Here is a 23,594-nt window from a genome sequence, read left to right as displayed (position 1 = left end):
TTTTGCTTCAAGCTGATTCTTTTTAAAAACACCTGAATATAAAAAAGAATCTGTGAGCATGGGTTTGGGGAACAGATGGAGACAGAACTGGTGGCTATAGCAGGCAATTTATGGCTGAATCCTGCCTTGTGGGGGCCATTAGAGGGGCTTATAAAACTCTCCACCCTCTGCCACACCCCAGTTTTCTACTTTTTCCTCAAGACAGCTGCTCTATGATCAACACATAGACCTCTAAGGGCTAGAGGGACTACTTAGGACCCCAGACCCAGCGACGTAGGTATTTAAATAGGATAGGCTCTAGCTTTACAGTTCTTTCCAATTTCCTCCCCAAAATCTGAATAAATCTTCCCTATCCAACTGAAGTCAGTTTTCTCCCAAATCATAATCTATTTCTTTGTGTATATTTTCCTCTCTGAATTGCATTCTTTCTTAGTTCAATCAAAGATGACACTGTGGGCCCTTCCTCTCACCCCCACTCCCCCCCCCCCAAATCTGGTCTTTTTGGTTTCCATTTTCTATTTATCTTTTATAAGAGCTTTTCTCTCTTTTTGACTTGTGTGGCTCTGGTTCTTTACCTCTTTTGCCCAACTCTGAACACTTGGCTTCTTTGCTTCCCTGTGTTAGACTGTAATGGCATCTTCGGTTAGAATGCTTACCTACATGCAGAAGTGCTTGGAAGAAAGAAACATTCACAGTATAAACCAAGAGATGACAAGTTTTGTTATTTTAACTTTTGAGATTCCTCCAGATGGTCTTGAAGAACCAGAAACAGCCCTTTCCCCAGAAAGGTTACATTCTAACCCAGAGCCACTTACACAAAATGGGCGTTATTGCACTCGCCAGTAAAACGGCCAATTAAAAGTAATTGTCTCAATCTGGGTTATACATTGCCTTATATCGCTGAATTTTCAAAGCTCCAAAGCCATAAAATCCTGTATGTGGTTTCCTGGACCACAGGTCTGCCTTTCAAAGCCTCAACCTGACACATACTGAAACCAAATACTTCAACCTACAATTTACTTCGAGGTAAGGGTCAATCTCCTTTCTACATCTGTCTGACAGGATATTTGAGTGACCAAATCAAAAGGCTATAGTAGGGCCCCCCATTCCTGGTAATTACCTTTGCATGAGACCTTCCTGCTGAGAATTGTACCCAAAGTGAAGCCATCGGTGTTAGTGTCCCGGTCCTTAATGAGATCCCCGTGGTTTAAGCAGAGGAGACGCAGACACTCTCCTTACCTTCAATGTGAGTCAGTCTTTTCCTTTATTTTCAGAGCAGTTTGGACTATGTCATTCTCAGGGCTCAGCTTGGTTGGGAAAATTTTAACTTCATGCTTCCAGGGTATGGTTCCATTACTCCCTGGACTTGCTTTTCATATTGTCCCTATTGTCGGCTCATTGCAACATGGCCGCTCCCTCCATGAAGGTTCTTCTTTCCTACATGTATCTCAATAGAGCTCTAAGTTCTGGCACAGTGAAGGGTAGAGACCTGAAGCCTTCTCTTCTCTGGTACCATCTCACCTACCAGGCTACAAGGCATGAGCAGTGGCCAGGTGCTTTTACATAATTTAGGTGCTTAAATATTTAGAAAAATTCTGCACCCAAATAAGAAACTATGATTCCGAAACTCCAATTAGTGAAATGTGCCAGGCAAAATCATCTAGGCACCAACAGCTTGAGAAAATTTTTACTACAGAAGAAAACAAAAAATAGAAGAAGATGAAAAGGAGGAAGGAAGGAGGAAGAGAGAAGAGAAGAAATTGAGTCCACAGATATACTAAGCATAGTATCGTACCATACCAAAACATCTGCTGAGAAAGAGAAAGAGATTTCTTCTTCCCACACTGGGGCTCACCTCTCACTATACAGGGCCCTGTCCCAGGAATCGTCAGTAGCAGCTCTCTGTGGTCAATAACAGATAATTCCAGATCAAAAGAAGGGTTCTTAAATCAAAATGTTGTTTTTAGATCAATGATTCTCCAAGTGAATCCAGGGATCTCTGGTGGGTCTGCAAAGATTCTTCCAATTGTTTTGTGGGCTGGGTCAAAATGCAAAGCGCAGAAGTGTGTTGGGTGTTTTTTTTTTTCCCCCTCTTTGAAACATATTTTCCACTGCGGATTTCTTTTTTTTTTTTTTTTTTTTTTTTTTTTTTTTTTTTTTTTTTTTTTTTTTCCACTGCGGATTTCAATCAAAACTTAAAAGCACCAAAACAAGCATGTTTAAAGGGAGCTACAAATAATTGACAGGAATTCAGCAAAAACACCTCAAAAATGTTTTTTTTTGTTTGTTTGTTTGCTGGCTTATTTATTTAATCTACTAAACAGGTAAGACTCTTGTTCTGTTCAAATAGTCTAAGGACTAAAATTCTTAAGACTCACCAGTCCAGATGAAAAGGTGAACCTTGCAAAGCACACCTTTTTGAAGGGAGGAAAGTCAGGTCCTTTCATCCCTGTTTCCCATTTCCCAGTGTCATTTACTTCCTGGTCCTCTTTCAGCACTGCTTTTTAGTTTGGTGCCCATGTCCCTGATGTCAGAAGCAGCTACTGCCAGGAAGAACCCTTTCTTGCTACCACAGCTGTCTTTACTCAAGTTTCTCCTCCAGGGAGCAGGAGCTCAGGTGTGGGGTGAAGGAGATATCAACTGGGGCTGCAGCTTGGGAAGATCTGTTTTTCCTCATCCTAGCCCTACAGTAAAAGTTAACCCCAGTAGGTCCTGGACTGCTGGAGAGGACTTTTTGAGTTCCTAATGACCAGGTTATTAGCCATAAAGTATGACAAAGCTGCCAGGCCATGAGATAAAATTTAGTACTTATGGCTAGGTCTGCCTTTCCCTAACAGCAATGTACACATTCAGCTATTTGTTGCACCAATTTGCATAGCCATAATTTCTTAGGAAAATTTCAAAACAGGCTACCTACGCCAGAGGTAAGTGGTATGGAAGCTGTAAGTTGGAATGGACTTGGAGACCTCTAATTGGGTTTTGCTGAAGGATTTGCAATATTATTTACCTATCTGTATAATTTCTTCATGTGTACAAAGTGTTCTTTGATCATTCAGATGCCATCCGGAGTTACACCGATTGTTAGCCCTCTTGATTCTTTGGTGCAGACCCACCCAAGTATAAAGGCAACAATGTTCTTCTCACCTTGCTTGATAAGGTGAAAACAACTTGTTCGCTCTTTCAATGTGATTGGAGAAGGAAAAAAAAAAAAAAAAGGGAAGAAAAAGAAAAAGAAAAAAAAACTAATCCCAACATCTGGATGGAATTTACTACATACTTCTCTGGGACCCCCTGGCTCTTCAATGTTTCAGCTAATGATTCTCTCTTCCAAAGTCTGCAGAGGCTCAATGACTCAGCCTGCCAGGGAATAATACTATGCTGCAAGTTACTGCAAGTTGGTTTAAACAGGCCGTCAGGGATCCCTGGGTGGCGCAGCGGTTTGGCGCCTGCCTTTGGCCCAGGGCGCGATCCTGGAGACCCAGGATCGAATCCCACATCGGGCTCCCGGTGCATGGAGCCTGCTTCTCCCTCTGCCTGTGTCTCTGCCTCTCTCTCTCTGTAACTATCATAAATAAATAAAAATTAAAAAAAAAAAAAAATAAACAGGCCGTCAACATGCTATAGTTGTGACCAAACCCCTGGCAGGGGGAGGTGGGCAGTACATGCCACATAAGCATGCTCACATATTTCTGTGTGGATACCCAGTGGAAGGAGTATTTGCTACTTCTGGAGAAACTGGAGGTTCTCTACTGTATTGTGTGGTGTCCCAGCCCTAAAATATGACTCATGCAGGCAAAGTCCACAAACAAGCTCATGTCTTGAGGAGAAGATCTATGTTTGATTCCAGTTATGCCTCATGTTTCTGGATACCTAAGGTATAGAGGAAAGAGGACTAAAATGTTAGAAGACCTGGTTTCAGCTCTGCCACTTACAAGCCTTGGGATTTTAAGCTACTTTGTCTGCTTTCTCTGTGCTTCAGCTTATTTATCTGTAATGTGGGTAAATCATATCCTCAATGGAGATACTGGGGAGTGAACTGAGATAATGGTATGTAATGTGATGGTGGGGCTCAGCATACATGAACAGCGTATGAACCTAGGGGAGCACACTGTGGCAAAGGAGAACTCTGCCTTGAAAAAGGAAGACCCCATAATTACAATGGGAACCCAGCCAAGGAGTCCAATGATTGCCAAGTACTCCTGTCTAAACGCAACTTTTTGGAAGATATTTGCTCTTAAGGTGGAACGGAAAAGACATTGAACCAGAAGTCAGGAAATTGGTGTTCTAGTCTTGATTCTGGCAACAGAGGTAGGTAAATTTGGGCAAGTCATATAATCTCTTTGTGTCGGTTTTCTCACCTATCTAACACCTATCATACTTTCCCTTTCCAAAGCATAGTGTAATTGTGAAGCTTAAATAAGATGGGGTCTATACAAGAAAATACAAAACATATGAAAATAAAAACATAACTTATATGGGTCAAAAGCTTTAAAAGAATCCTGCCAACCCAGCAGTGTCTCATATACTCCTGCAAGCTTGTCTGAAATTTAATTTAATCCTATTTTTGTGGCTGACCAGAACGTAGCTAGCAATGCCCTCACTGAAGTCACCCAAATAGCCAGTCCCTTGGGTTCTGTGTATAGTCCCTGAAGGGCAATAAGAAATAATGCTAGAAGATGAGCAAAGGCTTGGCTCCAGCTTTTCTAAATCTCCTGTGGATGCATGTTTGAAGTTTCTAAGCCATGTCTTTGATGGCTAGCATTCAAGGGCATGTTTGGAGCCCAATGGCTTCAGGAGCTTGCTCCCTGCTCTGACCTTAAAATACAGTGGAGCAAGTCAGGAGGTCTGGCAGGCAAGGAAGGGGTCAACTTTGCAACTTTGAGAAGTTTAAGACAAAGTCCTACCCTCAAATTGCTCATCACAGAGAACTTCATAACACTGACTTTCAACAGCAGCCCAGAAGGAGAACCATTCTCTTTAATAGATTCTTTGTTTCCCTTCCCAGCTAAGGAAATAGCTGTAGAAGAAAGTTAGGAAAATCCAATGTTTATTAATTGTTTGCTTCTGCTTTTTCTTCCACGACCCAGCATATTGCAGATCTGCCCTGGGTGAAGAGATTATGGGAGAGGCTTATGGAGCAGGCTATCAATTCTAAGACACTTGAGAGTCTATCCTTTTCTTATATCAAAGGGCTGCCTGGAATGTTCCTCCCATTTATGGGTCATTCTGGGCCTAAAGCAAAGGCATCTGCCCCAAACTCTTCTGCATGCACACGGGGACATGTGAACATAGACTTTTGCCCACAAATGCTGCTCTTTGCATGGAGCCACTGAAGCTGTGGGTTGGATAGGGGAGCAGGGATGTAGTGGGAGGACAGCAAGAATTAGGATTCAACCTTTTCTCAGGTACGTTGGTCTTGGTCTGCAAAGGAAAAGACACTTTTGGCTATCCTAGCTCCAGACATGCAGCACCTCCTCCCCAGCTTGTCCATAAATAATCCCTGCTCCTATTTCAGTAAGGACAGAAACCCACTGGAACTAACAAAAGCATTTAAAGTCACAAGCAGGGACACTTGGGTGGCTCAGCAGTTGAGCATCTGCCTTCAGCCCAGGGCGTGATCCTGAGTCTGGGGATAGAGTCCCGCATCGAGCTCCCTATGAGGAGCCTGCTTCTCCCTCTGCCTATGTCTCTGCCTCTCTCTCTCTGTGTCCCTCATGAATGCATAAATAAAATCTTAAAAAAAAAAAAAGTCGCAAGCAGATCCAAATCCAGGCTTGCCACACTCGGTTCATGTAGTCTACCCTTTTAGAAGGGGTTATTAGCATGAATTTCTTTTTAATGCTGTGGATTCTCTCTCAGGAGCAGCTTGGAAAAATCTAAGACCCCTTCTTAGAAAACTTGAATCTGTTTAGACACATGGTAAGCCAGCAGATAAAGGGCTGCTTTTGAAATATTTTTAAGATGTGGAATATGTTAGTTTATTAGAGACAAACAAATAGGGACAGTTTCCATTTTAGGGACATCTGGTCAGGAGGCTCCTGATGTTTCAAGGAGTAGTAGTCCCATTCTTCCGGCCTTTATTGTTTGCTCTTTCACCAGTCTGGGCCTGAGGAGAGTCCAAGTGGGCCAGAAGTCCAAGGACAGCAGGCCCCTTGGCAGGAGGGCTGTACTTTTGAGTACAGAGCTGTCAGGATTAGGGGAAGCTCCTCCCCCTACCCCCAAAAACGCTTGTCTCCTGGCTGGCCCTCTTTCCTCTAGTTTTTCAGGCCCTGTGATCTTTACTGCAAAGCAAACCATATGGTTTTGATTCTGGCTCCTGGCTTACTAAAAGCATTTCATGTCTCCGGTGGCAGGAAGCCCTCTGGCCTCTTTAGGCAGCTGCTCTGGCATCTCTTTTGGACTCTCTCACCAGCTGGGCATAAAAGCCAGTGAAGGAAGGGTACCAAGAATGGCTGTAGGGGTGGGGAGACATTCTTGGGACTCAAAGAGATGGACTCCAAGTTTAGGCACCTGTGGGTTTCTGTCCAGAGAACTGACTTACTCCCCTCGATGCTACTACCCCTGGACTTAACATCTGAGTCTTCTGGTGAGATGACCCTCCCTGAAGATGGAAGAGTAGGACCTAGTACTTCTGGAAGAGATAAGAAAGGGAGTATCATCTAACATAAAGGACCACACAAAGCTTATAATCCCACAGATTGGTGCTTCAGTCACCAAGACAGCTGCAGTCACATTAACTTCAGATGAGCTTCAATGGGATTCGCTGGAAGTAAATTCTATGATTTGAGTGGTAAGGAAGATGAAGGTTAGGGGAAGTTAATCACTTCTCAGAAGGATCACAGATACTCTTATGTGAAAGGGGTGAAGGGATGGTGACAGGCTAAGAAAAACCTTAAGGAGGGATCCCTGGGTGGCGCAGCGGTTTGGCGCCTGCCTTTGGCCCAGGGCGCGATCCTGGAGACCCGGGATCGAATCCCCACATCGGGCTCCCGGTGCATGGAGCCTGCTTCTCCCTCTGCCTGTGTCTCTGCCTCTCTCTCTCTCTCTGTGACTATCATAAAATAAAAATAAATTTAAAAAAAAAATTTAAAAAAAAAAAAAAGAAAAACCTTAAGGTAACATTTTGTTTATTTACATAATGCTTTATAGTAATCAGTTATTTGGTTTTGTCTCTGGACCCATGTATTTACTGACCTTTATACTTGGAATGTTTTTTTAAGCAGATCCCCATATAGTTGTTTTCTTCTGCTTCTCCTTCTCCTCCTCCTTCTTCTCCTTCTCCTTTTTTTATTTAGCAAAGACGTCAAGTGTCCCCTTTATCTTATTAGTTGTCTTCTTTTTGTCCTCCAGATTTCAATGTCTCCTCCTCAGAGAGAGTTTACTTGACCAACCTCTTTCAGGTGATCCCTACTTCACTCCCTGTCACATCATTTATTTCCTTCTTAGAACTCATCATTATTTGATATTATAAGCACACTCCCATTTTATTGTGCTTCACTTTATTGTACTTTGTGGATATTACATTTTTTACAAGTTGAAGATTTGTGGTAACTGTGCATTGAGCAAGTCTATTGGTTTCATTTTTCCAATAGCACTTGCTCACTTTGAGACTGTGTCACATTTTGGCAATTTTCACAATATTTTAAAAATTTTGTTATTATATTTGTTATGTTGATCTGTGATCAGTGTTCTTTGATGTTGTAATTATTCTGGGGTACCACCAACCATGCTCATATAAGATGGCAAGCTTAGAGGCACCTGGGTGGCTCAGTGGTTGAGCATCTGCCTTGGGCTCAGGTCGTGATCCCAGGGTCCTGGGATTGAGTCGTGCATCAGGCTTCCTGCAGGGAGCCTGCTTCTCCCTCTGTCACCTCTCTCTCTGTGTCTCTCATGAATAAACCAAATCTTTAAAACAAACAAACAAACAAACAAACAAACAAACAAACAAACAGAAAGATGGCAAGCTTAACTGATAAATGTGTGTGTTCTGACTGTTCCACCAACAGGCTATTCCCTCATCACTTTCCCTCTTCTCAGGCCTCCCTTTTCTCCAAGACACGACAATGTGTAGATTAGGCCAATTAAGAACTCTGCAGTGGCCTCTGAGTGCTCAGGTGAAAGTAAGAATCAAATATGTCTCACTTTAAGTCAAAAGTTAGAAATGATTCAGCTTAGTGAGGAAGGCATGTCAAAAGCTGAGATAGGCCAAAAGCTAGGCCTCTTGCACCATACAGTTAACCAAGTTGTGATGCAAAGGAAAAATTCTTGAAGGAAATTAAAAGTGCTATTTCAGTGAACACACAAATGATAAGAAAACAAAACAGCCTATTGTTGATATGGAGACAATTTTAGTGATCTGGACAGAAGATCAAACCAGCTACATTTCCGTAAACCAAAGATTAATCCACAGCAAGGCTCTAACTCTCTTCAATTCTATGAAAGCTGAGAGATGTGAGGAGCTGCAGAAGAAAAGTTCAAAGCTAGTAGTCGTTTGTTCAAAAGTTCTAAGGAAAGCAGGCGTCTTCATAGCATAGAAGTATAAGGTGAAGCAGCAAGTGATGATGTAGAAGCTGCAGGAAGTTATCCAGAAGATCTGGCTAAGATAAATTCATGAAGGTGGCTACAGTAAACAACAGATTTTAGACGAAACAGCCTTATATTGGAAGAAGATGCTATCTAGGACTTTCATAGGTAGAGAATTCTGTTAATGCTTGGCTTCAGAGGTTCAAAGGATAGGCTGATTTTTTTGATAGGGGTGAATGCAGCTGGTGACTTTAAGTTGAAGCCAAGCTCACCAACCATTCAAAAATCCTAGAGCCCTTAAGAATTATGCTAAATTTACTCTGCCTGTGCTCTATAAACTGAACAACAAAGCCTGGATGACAGCACATCTATTTACAAAGTTTACTGAATATTTAAAGCTCACTGTTGAGACCTACTGCTCAGAAAAAAGATTCCTTTCAAAATATTATTATTATTATTATTTTTTTTTTCACACGCGCGGAGGCTTTATTTGCGCTGCGGGGCGCCCGGCGCCGGCCGCGGGCTCCTCAAAATATTATTGTTCATTGACAATGCACCTGATCACTAAGGGCTCTGATGGAGATATATGAGATTAATGTTGTTTTCATGCCCGCTAACACAGCATCCTGCAGCCCTTGGATCAAGGAGTAATTTTTTTTTTTTTTTTTTTTTTTTTTTTTTTTTTCAAGGAGTAATTTTAACTTTGAAGTCATTATTTAAAAAATACATTTCTATTTATTTATTTATTTATTTATTTATTTATTTATTTATTTATTTATTTATTTTTTATGATAGTCACACACACACACACACACACACAGAGAGAGAGAGAGAGGCAGAGACATAGGCAGAGGGAGAAGCAGGCTCCATGCACCGGGAGCCCAATGTGGGATTCGATCCCGGGTCTCCAGGATCATGCCCTGGGCCAAAGGCAGGCGCTAAACCACTGCGCCACCCAGGGATCCCAAAAATACATTTCATAAGACTATAACTGCTATATATGGTAATCCCTCTGCTCTGATGGATATGGGTAAATTGATAACCTTCCAGAAAGGATTAACCATTCTAGATGCCATTAAGAACATTTGTGATTCAATGGAAGAGGTCACAATAGCAATGTTAACAGGGATTTGAAAGAAGTTGACTCCAAACCATGGTTTGAGGGGTTCAAGACTTTAGTGGAGGAAGTAATTGCAGATGTGGTGGCAATAGCAAGTGAACAGGAAATGGAGCTGAAGGTATGACTGGATTGCCACAATCTCATGATAAAATTTAAACGGATGAGGACTTGCTTCTTACAGATGACCAAAGAAAGAGGTTACTTGAGGTGAAAACTACTGGTGAGGATGATGTGAAGATTGCTGAATTTAGAATATCACATAAACTTAGTTGATAAAGCAGTGGCAGGGTTTGAGAGGATTGACTCCAATTTTGAAAGAAATTCTACAGATAAAATGCTATCAAACAGCATCCATTGTATGCTACAGAAAAGTTGTTTGTGAAAGGAAGAATCAATTGTGGCAAACCTCATGGTTGTCTTTTTTTTTTTTTTTTAGATTTATTTATTTATTCATTCATTCATGATAGACATAGAGAGAGAGAGAGGCAGAGACACACAGGCAGAGGGAGAAACAGGCTCCATGCCGCGACCCGACCCCGACAAGGGACTTGATCCCGGTACTCCAGGATTGCGCCCCGGGGCCAAAGGCAGGCGCCAAACCGCTGAGTCACCCAGGGATCCCCATGGTTGTCTTATTTTAAGAAACTGCCACAACCACCCCAACCTTCAGCACCACCCTGATCAGTCAGCAGCCATCAACATCACGGCAAGACCCTCCACCAGTAAAAAAATCAGGACTAGGGCAACCCGGGTGGATCAGTGGTTTAGCGGCGCCTTCAGCCCCGGGCGTGATCCTGGAGACCTAGGATTGTGTCCCACGTCGGGCTTCCTGCATGGAGCCTGTTTCTCCCTTTGCCTGTGTCTCTGCCTCTCTCTCTGTGTGTTTCTCATGAATAAATAAATAAAATCTTAAAAAATAAAAAAGATCAGGACTAGCTGAAAGCTCAGATGATGGTTAGCATCCTTTTAGTAAAAAAAAAATTTTTAAATTAATGTATGTACATTTTTTTAGACATAACACACTCTTAATAGGCTATAGTATAGTAAACACAACTTTTATATGCACTGGGAAATCAAAAAATTCATTTGACTTGCTTTGAGATACTCCTTTATCATGATAGTCTGGAACCAAACCTTCAATATCCCCATGGTATACCTGTATCTTATTTGTTTACTTGTTTTGGTCTGAGTTATACAACCATAATGTAAGCTCTATGAAAATATCCCATCTATCTTATTCACTGCTACATCTTCAGTGCCTAGAATAGTGTCGGCAGAGCAGCAGATGTTCAATCAATATGTGCTGAATAATGAAATAAATGAGTGGAGAGTTAGGATTGGGAGAGCTAGCCAAGGAAAGCTAGGTAAAATTGGAATGGTATACATATGGCCAGGAAGAACAGAAATGATCAGGAGAGGAAATTGGGACCAGTAACCAATCTTCTGAGAAGGGGAAATAGAAAGTGAAAATAAAATAATAACCACATTTTGTCTGATGCCTTCCAGCTTTCATCATAGTCAATAAACCTTTAAATACTCCCTGTGTACCCAGCATTGTGCTAAGAGTTGAGGATACAAAGATGAATTAACTCATAGGTCGAAGAGGATGGGAAGAGGAAGTAAAATTAGGAGTTGCTCTTCCTTAAGTTTTCAAGCCATTCACTTCCTTGAGTTCACCATCTGATAAAGAAACACAGAAAAAACTGCTACATGAAAATGGGACAGAGTCTATCAGGAGTGTTATGGAATTCAGTAAGGGGAACATTCAGGGGAAACTAGAGAGATACATATGATTTGAGTCTTGAAGATAAGTAAAGAATTCATCAGGCAGAGAGGAAGAAAAAGGATATTCCAGGCAAGGAAAAAGCATGAGCAAAGGCGTGGAAGCACGAAAGTATTTGTTATACCTGGAAAACAGGAGGCAAATCAAGTTGTTCCCTGAGATGAGCGCAGAGTGTGCATAGCAAAATGGCTAGAGATAAAGCTAGAAACATGAATGAAATGGTGAAAGGCTGGTCTTATTATAGGCCATGCTAAAGAATATGGGCTTAGGGGCATAGCTCAGTTGGTTAAAGCATCTGCCTTCAGCTTAGGTCGTGATCCCAGGGTCCTGGGATGGAGTCCTGTGTCAGGCTCCCTGCTCAGCAGGAAGCCTGCTTCTCCTTATCTCTCTGCCATTCCCCCTACTTGTGCTCTCTGGCTCTCTCTGTCAAATAAATAAATAAAATCTTAAAAAAAAAAAAAAAAAAGAACATGGTGATATCAGAATAACCTAGATTCTGTAGTAATCTTATATGACTCCTGATGAATGGTGGTATGGTAGCAAATTTTCTCCATCCATGAGAAAAATCAGTCAAAGAACTCTTGGCTTGATGCCTAGAGGTCTCACTGTACCTCACAGGTAAAGCCTCAATACAGTCCAGCTGAAGGTCTGGGAAAAGTGCTAGGCCAGAATATTGGGCCCCCAATGCTGACCCAAGGTCAGGATGAGATGATTGTGTCCCACCAGAGGTCTCATGCCTAGCCAGTTCTAGGCCACTCCATACCTTCCCCCAAGCTACAAGTGCTCCAGGTAGCTAAGGCAAGGGCAGCTGCCAATGGACAGACTAGGGTGAGATAAGCAAAACACACATCAAGGGTGTAAAATTTAAGGGGATACTGGAGTGCCTGGCTGGCTCAGTTTTTGGAGTACATGACTCTTGATCTGAGGGTTGTGAGTTTGAGCCCCACATTGGGTGTAGAGATTACCTAAAAAAAAATAAAAATAAAAATAAAAATAAAAATAAATAAATAAATAAATAAATAAATAAATAAATAAAATCTTTAAAATTTAAGAGGGTGCAAAAAATCTTGGTAATCAATAAAACAATATTTTAATGAATTATTAAGATAAAAATTTATGCAAAAGAAATCAATGACCAAAGGGATTCTCTTCTATTATTTCATTATCCAACTAATTATTCAAGGGTTAGATGTGATCTTGGGGTAATTCTCTCATGGTTCTTCAAACTCCTTCCTCAGATCAGGACATGAGAAGGCCTAAACCAGACTGGCTCCCAGGAATTGGAACCTAGGAGTACCAGTGCCGCCCTCCCCAGTTAACCCAGGACCTAGCAGAAGATGGCAGAGCCTAAATTTGCTGCTTACTTCCAACTTGAAACACTACCCAGTCTGAGGCTGGTATAGTATCAGTATGGATCTCCATACCAAGAGGCTTACTGCCTCTTCCTAGAGATGCCCTACATTCTGGGAACAAAGTATGAGACAGGCTGTTTTTCAGTGTTTGACAGGCTAACCTGCTTGAGGAATTAATGGTCGTATTTTCTGTGGTATCAGCCATTTTTTTCTTTGTGAAAGAATGAATATTTTCTACCTTTCTTTATACTCCCCATTCCAAAAGAGTGACCAGGGCCTTTTGTTCTGGAGATCAAGGACTTTTCTCACTTCAGGAAAACAAAAAAATTTAACAGGCTTTTTGTTTTTAAAATCAGTTCAAAGTCTCAGAGGTGAGAAAGCTGTTTTTACTGAAAAAGAAGCACTCAGGATTAGAGGAGGACAAAGAAGAGAGAATCTCCTGAGCCTGGCTCTGGAGTAAATGGTGCTAAAGGGCACGGCAGTCTCCTTGTGCAGCCAGGTCCTGCTCCCACTCTCCCACAGACCTCTGGGATGGTAGAACCTTGAGTGGGGAGGATCATGTGCTCAGGGAGGTGAGCAAAGGCACTGCTATTTGGGAGCCTTGGCAGAAGTCTCCGTGCCCCAGCTAGGCTTAGAGAAAAGGTCCTAGAATAGGCAATTGTTCTGGGCAGAGAGCTCAAAGGGTGGCAGGCACTGATTAGAGAGTTTCCCCAAATACGTATAAGCCCCTGAAAAAGGACCAAGGTTGGATTTTCTACCCACTGGTGGATGGAAGCCAAGGATATTTAATCTAGAAAACTAAAGAAATGTGATATTTCCATGATCCACATGTTGTGGGACAAAGCTTTACCTGTTAACAGTATTTAACACCAGCCTCACCCCTTCCTTTAAAGTATTTAGGTTTCTTGGCTCAAAGAAACCTCCAATTTGATTTCTTAACCTGCCTCTCAGGAGTTCAAAGCTGGAAGTGTTTCAGGATATGTGTGTTTGGGTGTGCATACTGCTCTATGAACATGACTATTCCAGTCCCTCCCTTACCAATTCAATGGGAGCCTGAGTCAAAGGTACACTTAGCCAAGGACGTCCCCTGGAAGTGGGAGGAAAGGTTGCTAGGCAGAGTGGCACACAAAATTGGGATTACTTGGACTGGGACTCCCCAAGCGCAGCTGTGAAACCCATCTGCAAGTCTGCACTGCCCCCAGGTGGCCATACTAGAGCTCTGCCCCCTACTTGGTTTGGGGAGAAGAGATATCTGAGATGTCTGTGTCTCTTCCAGCTGGAGCTCTTTGGAGACCCAGCAGTATGGAGACAAGAGGAGAAGCCAAGATCTGTAATCACCAAATCGAGCACTGAAATGTCTAAGAATGTCTTTTTGCAATGTCACTATGTAATTTTGGCATAAATATATTCAGAAAAATTAATTCAGTTCACTAGCTAAAATGCTAAGGGATTTGGAGCACGAGAACATCAGGTAATTGAGGTTTAGTTAAAACAATTTTTCCGTTTCTATTATCAAAGACATTTTTTAAACCTAAGAATACTTTTATGATATTCAATCATTCATACAATTAGGGACTTAGTTTATGTCATGCACTATACTAGAAATGGAGGATATAAAGGTGTTGTCTCTGTCTGCAAAGAGCTTACAGTTCAGGATAACAGACACATAAGTATAGTGTAATTATAAGAAATTATAAATAACGTTAATGAATGAGATGCATGTAGAGATATATATAAGATATGTAAGCACCTAATGGGCCAGGGAGTGGGAGGGCTTCCTTCCTAGAAGAAGTGATGTCTGAGCTGAATTGTAAATGAATAGTATCTATGTAGGGGCAGGAGGTTGACAACAGAAGGAGACCCCATTTAAGACAGAAAGACCAGCAATAGCAAAGATGATGATGAGATGCCCATTCCAAAGATGATGATGAGATTCCCTTACCTTTGTAGGGACAGGAGGGACTCTAAGGTCAGAGGAAGCAGACAGGGAGGGCCTTACACATTTTAGATCAAGGAGCCTGGATCATATCCTGTAGAATTGCTGAAGGTTTCAAATGGAGGATACATATGGTCAGATTTAATTTTACAAATCCACTAGCAGAAGTCTGGAGGGGAGATTGACATAACACATCTGGAGACAAGGAGAACAGAGAAAAGACTCTAACTTAAAGCAGAATCATAGAGGGGAAAGAAAAATAAGCACCTGAATTAGTGAGTTTAGGGAAGAAACAACAGATCTAAGGGCCTTGGATGGAAGTGGGTGAAGCAAAGGAAAAATCAAGAAAGGCTCTCCAGTGTCTAGCTCAGGTGACTGTGTGGCTGACAGTATTACCAATTAGATGCTAAATTCCAGAGGAAGAGCAGGGTTTAGTGAGGAAGGAGGTGAGTTCTGTTTGCTCTAATGTATCTCTGGGATACACAGAAATAGAGATATGTAGGAATCTGTTCAAAATAAAAGCTAACATTTTGGGGAGAGATATAAGCTAGACATGCAGATTTTGGGTGTTACTTACATATAGACCATAATTAAAACCAGGGGAACAGATGAAACTGCCCAAGGAGAACAGGAATAAAGAAAAGGACAGAGATTCAAGGACTAAACTTTGGAATGGGCAGGGAAACCTTTGGTAGAATTGTCTTATATATTTTTCTGGGGCTTTGGAGTTTACCAACTGCTTTCATATCTATACCTTACTCAGTTCTCATCTGGGGAGTTCTGTAAAGCACCTGGTAAAGTCAGGGGTGATTGTGATGATGCAAGGCTGCAACAGATTCAATCCATTGGATGGGCACGATGTGGCACTCAGCACTTCCCCCCGACACGGTGTCACAGAGGAAATTCCCAGCTATTGACTCGAAGCTCTGGGTTAACATGACGAATGGAATCCTAAACGGACTTGAAACTCTTGCCTAGACTCCTGGTTAAAAGCAGAGCTGGCCTGTGACTCTGAGTTAGACAGGCTGTGGAGAGACAGTGGCAAAGCTGACAGAAGCTCTGCGGGTAGCTTGTCTGTAGAAGCAGAGGTAGACAAGGTAGCTTGTCTGTAGAAGCAGGGATAACCCCAGAAAAATGGATCAGACAATTCTACCAAAGGTTTCCCTGCCCATTCCAGAGGTAGTCTCTCCGCTTCTGTGTGTCTCAAAGGCAGCAGTCTACCAGCCTCAGCTGAGGAAGGGCTGCAGGCTAGGAGGAGAAGAAAATTTATATCATATCAGTTCATTTGTCACAAAAAGATTATAATCCTAGAAAATAAAATGAACAAAGCAGTGTCATTAAGCTCTAAATAGCTACTGTTGCCAGATTAAAAAAAAACTTCAGGCCTGAGGTCTATTTTTTTTTGGTTGAAAAGGAGATTAGTAAGTGTTGGATTATGTTCATGACCTATTAGGCCCAATGAGAATTTCTTCCACAGGTAATCTAGGCTTGAAAGAGGACTGCAAAGGAATTATTTTCTCATGATGTAATTCTTTGTTATTTTATGCTTGTCCATTTACCACCTAAATTCAGTGTCATCTCATGTACTATCACCGGTATATGTCCTAAACTTTTGGGAACCAAAGTTTTGATGTATGATAGTAAATCAGCCATGGGATGTGGGAGCTAAAACTGGGGCTACTAGATACTAGATGTAAATCAACAAAACCAAGAAGAGAATTTTCAAAGGCCAATTTAACTTCCTTTACAAGTGTAAACCCTTTTACATTTTGTAAATTTTGCTGAAGATTTCTCTTTTTGCATCCTCTCTGGCACCTAGGATAGGACGGCATACATAATAGATGCTCAATAAATACCTGGAGCTGGCTGACTGAATAAAATGGTATTAGAACAAAGTGGTATTATTAGAACAAATCATGCAAATATGACCCTAGGAACCCAAGAGGAAGACAGGTTTTCCAAAAGGTACTTCCTTTATCTCCCACCTCCAACCGATCCAGGCTCAGCCTAAAGTATAGGCAAAGTATGGAAATGCCATAAACCAGCAAAGTAGAATCAGTTCTAAGGATTGAACCTTGAAAAGAATAATGCTTTCTCCTCTTTTGAATCTGGAGATCTGGCTTTTGAAAAATAACTTTCTTTACTCTTGCAATGGTCCTGTCCCATTTTCAAGTGGTGAAACAACTTGAGTTAGTTCCCTCATAATAAAGTGTTCCAGGTGTGCCTTGTATTTAAATAATCAAGGATCACTCCTTATCTGCCATAGGGACTGGTACTCTAAGTTTGTATCCATTCAAATATATTTTCTTGATTTTGCACAGATAACATGAGTGATAGATAAAATCTGTAACTAATATTTATAAAATACAATATCTGAGTCTCTCAGGGCACTTGGATGGCTAAGTAGTTGAGCCTCTGCCTTGGCTCAGGTCATGATTCTGGGGTCCTGGGATCGAGTTTTGCATCAGGCTGCCTATGGGAAGCCTACTTCTCCCTCTACCTATATCTCTGTCTCTCTGTGTCTCTCATGAATAAGTACATAAAATCTTTAAAAAAAAATCGGAGTCTCTCAAAGTCAGTTTAGGAAATTCAAGGCTATCCTAAGAAAAAGGTAAAAACACCATCATTAGACACTCAGCCTTGCAGAGATGAAACTAACAAACCTTACATACTTTGTCCTAGTCCGGAGCAGGGAATTTACTTTTCTTTTGAGAAGGGCCTTTAGATGCCAAAGGAAAACAAAGATTGAAAACAAACTCCTCTCTGAAAGGATATAAGTCAGCTATGGAAAAGATTTCAGAAATCTTCTACCAATGAATCTTTCTGCTCACCCTAGTTTAGTGCTGAGGCTCTATGCCTAGATTCTAACAAAGAACAAATGTCTGTGGCTATAATTATTTATTTGACTCCCCTTCTAATTGTGGATCATCAATAGCAACATCTAAATAAGCAATTGATTCCTCTTTGTTCCCTTCATTCATTAATCAGTGCATTTCCAAAGACTACACATTTTGCTTTTCAATCCAAGTTAAACATAATGAGGAAGTTTACTGCTGCCAAATGCCACCCCAGATCTCAAAGTTAGATATAAAGGATTTGGGGGTTGTCTATTGTTTTAGAGAATTTCTGCCAAGCTCCTTATAGAAAAATAAGTTGACCTCATTAGTAAATCATGTCATCACCATTGGTCCATTTTCTTTCAGATTTTTTTTTTTTCTTTCAGATTTTAGTGATGATATCCTTCTATTAGCAGAAGAGAGTTAAACTGTCCAATTCCTGAAGCAATTCTCCTTTGGACTTACCTGTGAAAATTGCTGAGTTGGAAGGGTCAGTGAAATCAGAGACCAAGCTTTGGTTTGGTGACTTTGGTAGCTTGACCAAAGCTATCCCTTGCCTTCCCACTCCTTTTTATGCAACACTGGGCTGTTAATAACCTCAAGCTGTGGCGCCACCCCTCAGACTACTTTATCTGGCCTCCCAGATCTACAGCACTTTCAAGGCTAAAGGGCCTCTAAATTCTCCTGCTCCTTGGCCTCCTCTGACTCAAGGATCTCTACCTCCCAGAGTGTTAACTCAGCAGGAGTTTCCCTGGTGTGACTTATTTTGCTTTAAGGCTACTTTTCTATTACATTTATAATATGGAAGCAGCTTGAAATTAAAATGCACAAAACTTAATTTTGGACACCAAAAGGATTTGGTGCAGTTGAATTCCAGGCATTGTCTGGGTCTCCCTGGAGTTAAGTCTGCTATGTAGGGGCCTCCTGTTCATGGCTTCGGAACAGTTTGATAATTTGAAACATCTCTTAGCCATGACAGATCTCTGGTACAGCCAGAATTCAACAGATTCCTCCCTCCCTCCCTTTTTTCCTTCCTTTCCTTTCCTTTTTCCTTTCCTTTTTCCTTTCCTTTTTCCTTTCCTTTTTCCTTTCCTTTTTCCTTTCCTTTTTCCTTTCCTTTCCTTCCTTTCCTTTCCTTTCCTTTCCTTTCCTTTCCTTTCCTTTCCTTTCCTTTCCTTTCCTTTCCTTTCCTTTCCTTTCCTTCCTCTCTTTCCTCTCTATTTCTTCCTTTCAAGCTCTATGCCCAACATAAGGCTTCAACTCACAACTTTGAGATCAAGAGTTGCACGCTCTACTGACTGAGCCAGCCAGGCACCACCAACAGGTTTCTTTTTCTATCTATCTATCTATCTATCTATCTATCCATCTATCTTTTATTTGTTTATTTATGTATTTATTTATGTATTTATTTATGTATGTATTTATGTATGTATGTATGTATGTATGTATTTATTTATTTATTTATGATAGTCACACACAGAGAGAGAGAGAGGCAGAGACACAGGCAGAGGGAGAAGCAGGCTCCATGCACCGGGAGCCCGATGTGGGATTCGATCCCGGGTCTCCAGGATCGCGCCCTGGGCCAAAGGCAGGCACCAAACCACTGTGCCACCCAGGGATCCCTCTTTTTTTTTTTTTAATTGGAGTTCAATTTGCCAACATTTAGCATAATACCCAGTGCTCATCCCACCAAGTGCCCCCCTTAGTGCCCATCACCCAGTCACCCCAACTCCCCACCCACTTCCCTTTTTCACTACCCCTTGTTCGTTTCCCAGAGTTAGGTGTCTTTCATGTTTTGTCACCCTCATTGATATTTTCACTCATTTTCTCTCCTTTCCCTTTATTCCCTTTCACTAATTTTTATATTCCCCAAATGAATGAGACCATATGTTTGTCCTTTTCCGATTGACTTATTTCACTCAGCATAATACCCTCCAGTTCCATCCACATCGAAACAAATGGTGGGTATTTGTCATTTCTAATGGCTGAGTAATATTCCATTGTATACATAAACCACATCTTCTTTATCCACTCATCTTTTGATGGACACCGAGGCTCCTTCCACAGTTTGGCTATTGTGGCCATTGCTGCTATAAACATCCAGGTGCAGGTGTCCCGGCGTTTCACTGCATCTGTATCTTTGGGGTAAATCCCCAGCAGTGCAATTGCTGGGTCGTAGGGCAGATCTATTTTTAACTCTTTGAGGAACCTCCACACAGTTTTCCAGACCAACAGATTTCTTAACTAGGATTTCATCAGTGCCATTTCATCAGTGCCATATGGGCTTTCAAATCACTTAAACTCTGTGAGCCTCAGTTTTCCCTCTATTCAAAAATTTACATTTAAGGGATCCCTGGGTGGCACAGCGGTTTGGCGCCTGCCTTTGGCCCAGGGCGTGATCCTGGAGACCCGGGATTGAGTCCCACGTCGGGCTCCCGGTGCATGGAGCCTGCTTCTCCCTCTGCCTGTGTCTCTGCCCCTCTCTCTGTGTGTGTGACTATCATAAATAAATAAATAAACTTTAAAAAAAATTTACATTTAAAAATAGGGCCAGTAAATCTACATGATACATAAAGAATAAATGATATAGCTATAGAAAGTAATTAGCATGGGCACCTGGGCACCTGGGTGGTTAAATCGGTTAAGTGGCTGCCTTCAGCTCAGCTCATGATCCTGGGGTCCTGGGATTGAGTCCTGCATCGGGCTCCCTGATCAGCAGAGAGCTTGCTTCTCCATCTCCCTCTGCCTGCCACTCTGCCTGCTTCTTGTGCTCTCTCTCTCATTCTGTCAAACAAAATATTTTTAAAAAATTAGCACAGAGCATGATGCACATAAAAGAATTTTCTTCCCTCTGTAAGTTACCTTCTTTCTACTAACTTGTATAGTCCTCCCTTTGGACTTGAAAGCTGTGCAGACAGCATTCTGGAGTTTACAGTGTCATTTCCTTCACCAGCCAAGGAGCTCTCTAGCTCCTCTGATGAAAGATATTCCAGGGAGACTTTTGCCCTCTCTCTAAGGACAAATGAGATAAATAAGCATGCTAAAGCTTTCTATCTTCTATCCTTGTGCACATATGACTATGGGAGACCTTTACTAAGCAATGCATCTCCAATTTAATTTCCATTTCCATTTCACAGAATTTTATTATTGGAAGAGCTCTTTGAGATAATTTAATATATAATATATATTTTATTTTATGTATTAAAATATATATAATTTAATATATATAATATATATATTTCATTTTACATATTAAAAAAAACCTTTAACCCAGAGCAATTAAGTGATTCATTCAGCTAGTTAGTGGCAGAACTGTGAACTATATACTTGGTTAATTTTTATGTGGACATGTGTTTTCATTTCTCTTGGGTACAATTGCTGGTTCATATGGTAACTCTATATTTAACATTTTGAGAAGCTGTCAAACTTTTCCAAAGTAGTTATACCCCTATTTCTTTATTTCTGGCACCCTGGGGTCACAAGGAAATTATGGCTCATAAACCAGTACTGTGGATAGGAAATAGATACTGGAGAGAAACTACTTCTCCAAGCATGCACTACATTAGCCACATGTTTCAAATTCATACTATCTATGTAGTTCAGGAATGTTGAACTGAGAAATTAACATTAAAGTGGGTTTAGAACTGATGAAGTCCAGAGGTGTCCAGGGACAGGGTAAATCTAAAAGTCTATACTTTGACAAACTAATTTAGAAGTGAAAGTGAAATAAACATATTTAAAGACCTACAGAGACTTAGAACATTTACCACCAAAATACTCTTACTGAAAGAACTATTAAGGAATGTACTGAAACCAGAATAAAGGAACCAAAAAGGAAATAGGGGAGTGCAAGAAGCAATGGTGAAAAAAAGTTGTTAAAGATGATACATCATGCTAGCTTATAGGATTAGCATACCCTTTAAGGTAAAAAATACAAGGACAGTAAAAGAAGAAGAAAAAATTACAAGCTAATCTTATCCATGAACATAGGTGCAAAAATCCCAAATAAAATATAAACAAATAAAATTCAATTTCATGATCAAGAAGGATATTACCACAGGAATGGTTCCACATTAGAAACTTTATGTCAGTGGGGAATGGACTAGATAAACGTTGGATATTAAAGAGGGCACTTGTGATGAGTACTGGGTGTTATATGTAAGTGACGAATCACTGAATTCTACTGCAGAAACCAATATTGCGCTCTGTGTTAACTAACTAAAATTCAAATTAAAAAAGAAAATTTATTAATGTAATTTAAAACTATATAATCGGGATCCCTGGGTGGCTCAGCGGTTTAGCGCCTGCCTTTGTCCCAGGGCGCGATCCTGGAGACCCAGGATTGAATCCCATGTCGGGTTCCTGGTGCATGGAGCCTGCTTCTCCCTCTACCTATGTCTCTGCCTCTCTCTCTCTCTCTCTGACTATCATAAATAAATAAAAATTAAAAAAATTAAAAAAATAAAACTATATAATCATCTCAATATGTATCAAAAAGTTAAAGAGAACTCAACACTCATTCATGATTTTGCTCTACCTATATTCATGATTTTTACTCCTCTATATATCACTTTTTCCTGTCCCCCTCCACAGAGAAAACCCTATAACAAAAATCTTATTAGGCAGGGATCCGTCTAAAGAGTCTGGGTACAAGTTTTTTGCAGAAGAAGAGAAGCTATTAGGATATATTTCCTGCTGTTTTCAGCTCTGATTAAAGTCTCCACAGAGAGTCTCCAGAAGATCAGATACATTGTTTTGAATTTAAGTAGTTATTGACCAACATCACAAACTTTCCTTGCTCTCTTCCAGCCCCCTGCCCACCTAATTTGCAGCAGATGACTTTGCCTCCTACTTTTAAGACCAAAACAGAACCCTCAGTAGTAAACTCCCCTAACTTCTATTTCTTCTGCTTCTCCTTTCTTTCAACCTAGGAGTCCCTCCCGCTGCTCAAGACCTACTCTTCCATTAGACCTCTTGGCCCCATCCTTTCTCTCTCTTTTATTCTTACCTTCTTTCTGGAAATAAGACACTTGGCTAAGCTCTTCAGTCTGTCTTTTCTATTGTTCTTTTCTCCCTTTCCCCACCACTCCCCTTTCTTTTCTTTTTTTGAGATTTATTTATTTGAAAGAGAGAGAGTATGAGAGAGCATGAGTGTGGATGGGGTAGGGAGGCAGAGGGCAGAGGGAGAGAGAGAATCTCAAGCAGACTCCATGAGTATGGAGCCTGACCCTCATTGCAGAGCTCAATCTCATGACCCTGAGATCATGACCTAAGCCCAAATCAAGAGTTGGAGGGAGGCTCAACCCACTCAGGCACCCTGATTCCTTGGTATCTTTGCAGCATGTGGCATTGCTGACCTCTCTCTTCCCAAAGCATGATTCTGCTTGGGCTTCTATGACATCTTCCCTTTCCTTTTTTTTTTTTTTTAAGATTTTATTTATTTATTCATGAGAGGCAGAGAGAGGAGAGAGGCAGAGACACAGGTAGAGGGAGAAGCAGGCTCCAAACAGGGAGGCCAATGTGGGACTCGATCATGGGACCCCTGGGCCAAAGGCAGTTGTCAAACCACTGAGCCACCCAGGGATCCCAACTCTTAACTTGTTTTGTTTCTCTGATGGCTCTCTTTTCAGATCCACTTAATGGAAAGCATCTTAATCTGTCAGCCTTCTAAATGTTACCATTGCCAAAGGTTCCAGAGCCTAAACTTGTAAGGCTTTTGTGAAATTTAAATGAGATAATGCATATGAATTTCTTGGCACTATGTCCAGCATATAGTAAAAATCACTCAGTAAAGGTTAGGATGATAATGATGGTGATGATGATGACAACAACGACTTCACTATTTTCTTGCAACTTCTCTTTAAGTGAGTTCACTCTCTTTAAGTGTAAGTTCATACACTCTCTTTATGTGAGTTCACCCACTCTCTGGGCTTCAGTTCCCATACACAAATTGATGACTCTTAAATCAGTATCTCCAGTGTTTGAGACTTTTTTCCAAAACACATATTTCCTGACTACTACTAGGTAAAATTGGGTACTCTTA

General features: G+C 41.1%; 1 protein-coding gene and 1 long non-coding RNA gene across 5 annotated transcripts in view; both read right to left on the bottom strand.

The window, feature by feature from the left end:
• The window catches only part of LOC112673836 (agouti signaling protein), a 39,600-nt gene extending 36,963 nt beyond the window's left edge, over window positions 1-2,637 (bottom strand). The window contains exon 1 of one of the 3 annotated variants that reach the window (XM_035705982.2): window positions 2,379-2,637. The gene's annotated coding sequence lies outside the window, so the exon portion shown is untranslated. Of the gene's footprint in view, window positions 1-1,239; window positions 1,535-1,855; window positions 2,066-2,378 lie in introns of those variants that run through there. The other 2 variants (XM_025469773.3, XM_025469776.3) reach the window with 2 other exon arrangements.
• The window catches only part of LOC112673834 (uncharacterized), a 167,689-nt gene that overhangs the window by 99,894 nt on the left and 44,201 nt on the right, over window positions 1-23,594 (bottom strand). The window lies entirely within an intron of this gene.

This window comes from Canis lupus, chromosome 24, assembly GCF_003254725.2.
Source record: "Canis lupus dingo isolate Sandy chromosome 24, ASM325472v2, whole genome shotgun sequence".
Classification (NCBI taxonomy): domain Eukaryota; kingdom Metazoa; phylum Chordata; class Mammalia; order Carnivora; family Canidae; genus Canis; species Canis lupus.
The sequence above is the reverse complement of the archived record's forward strand: the minus strand, read 5'-3'. Positions and strand labels throughout refer to the sequence as shown.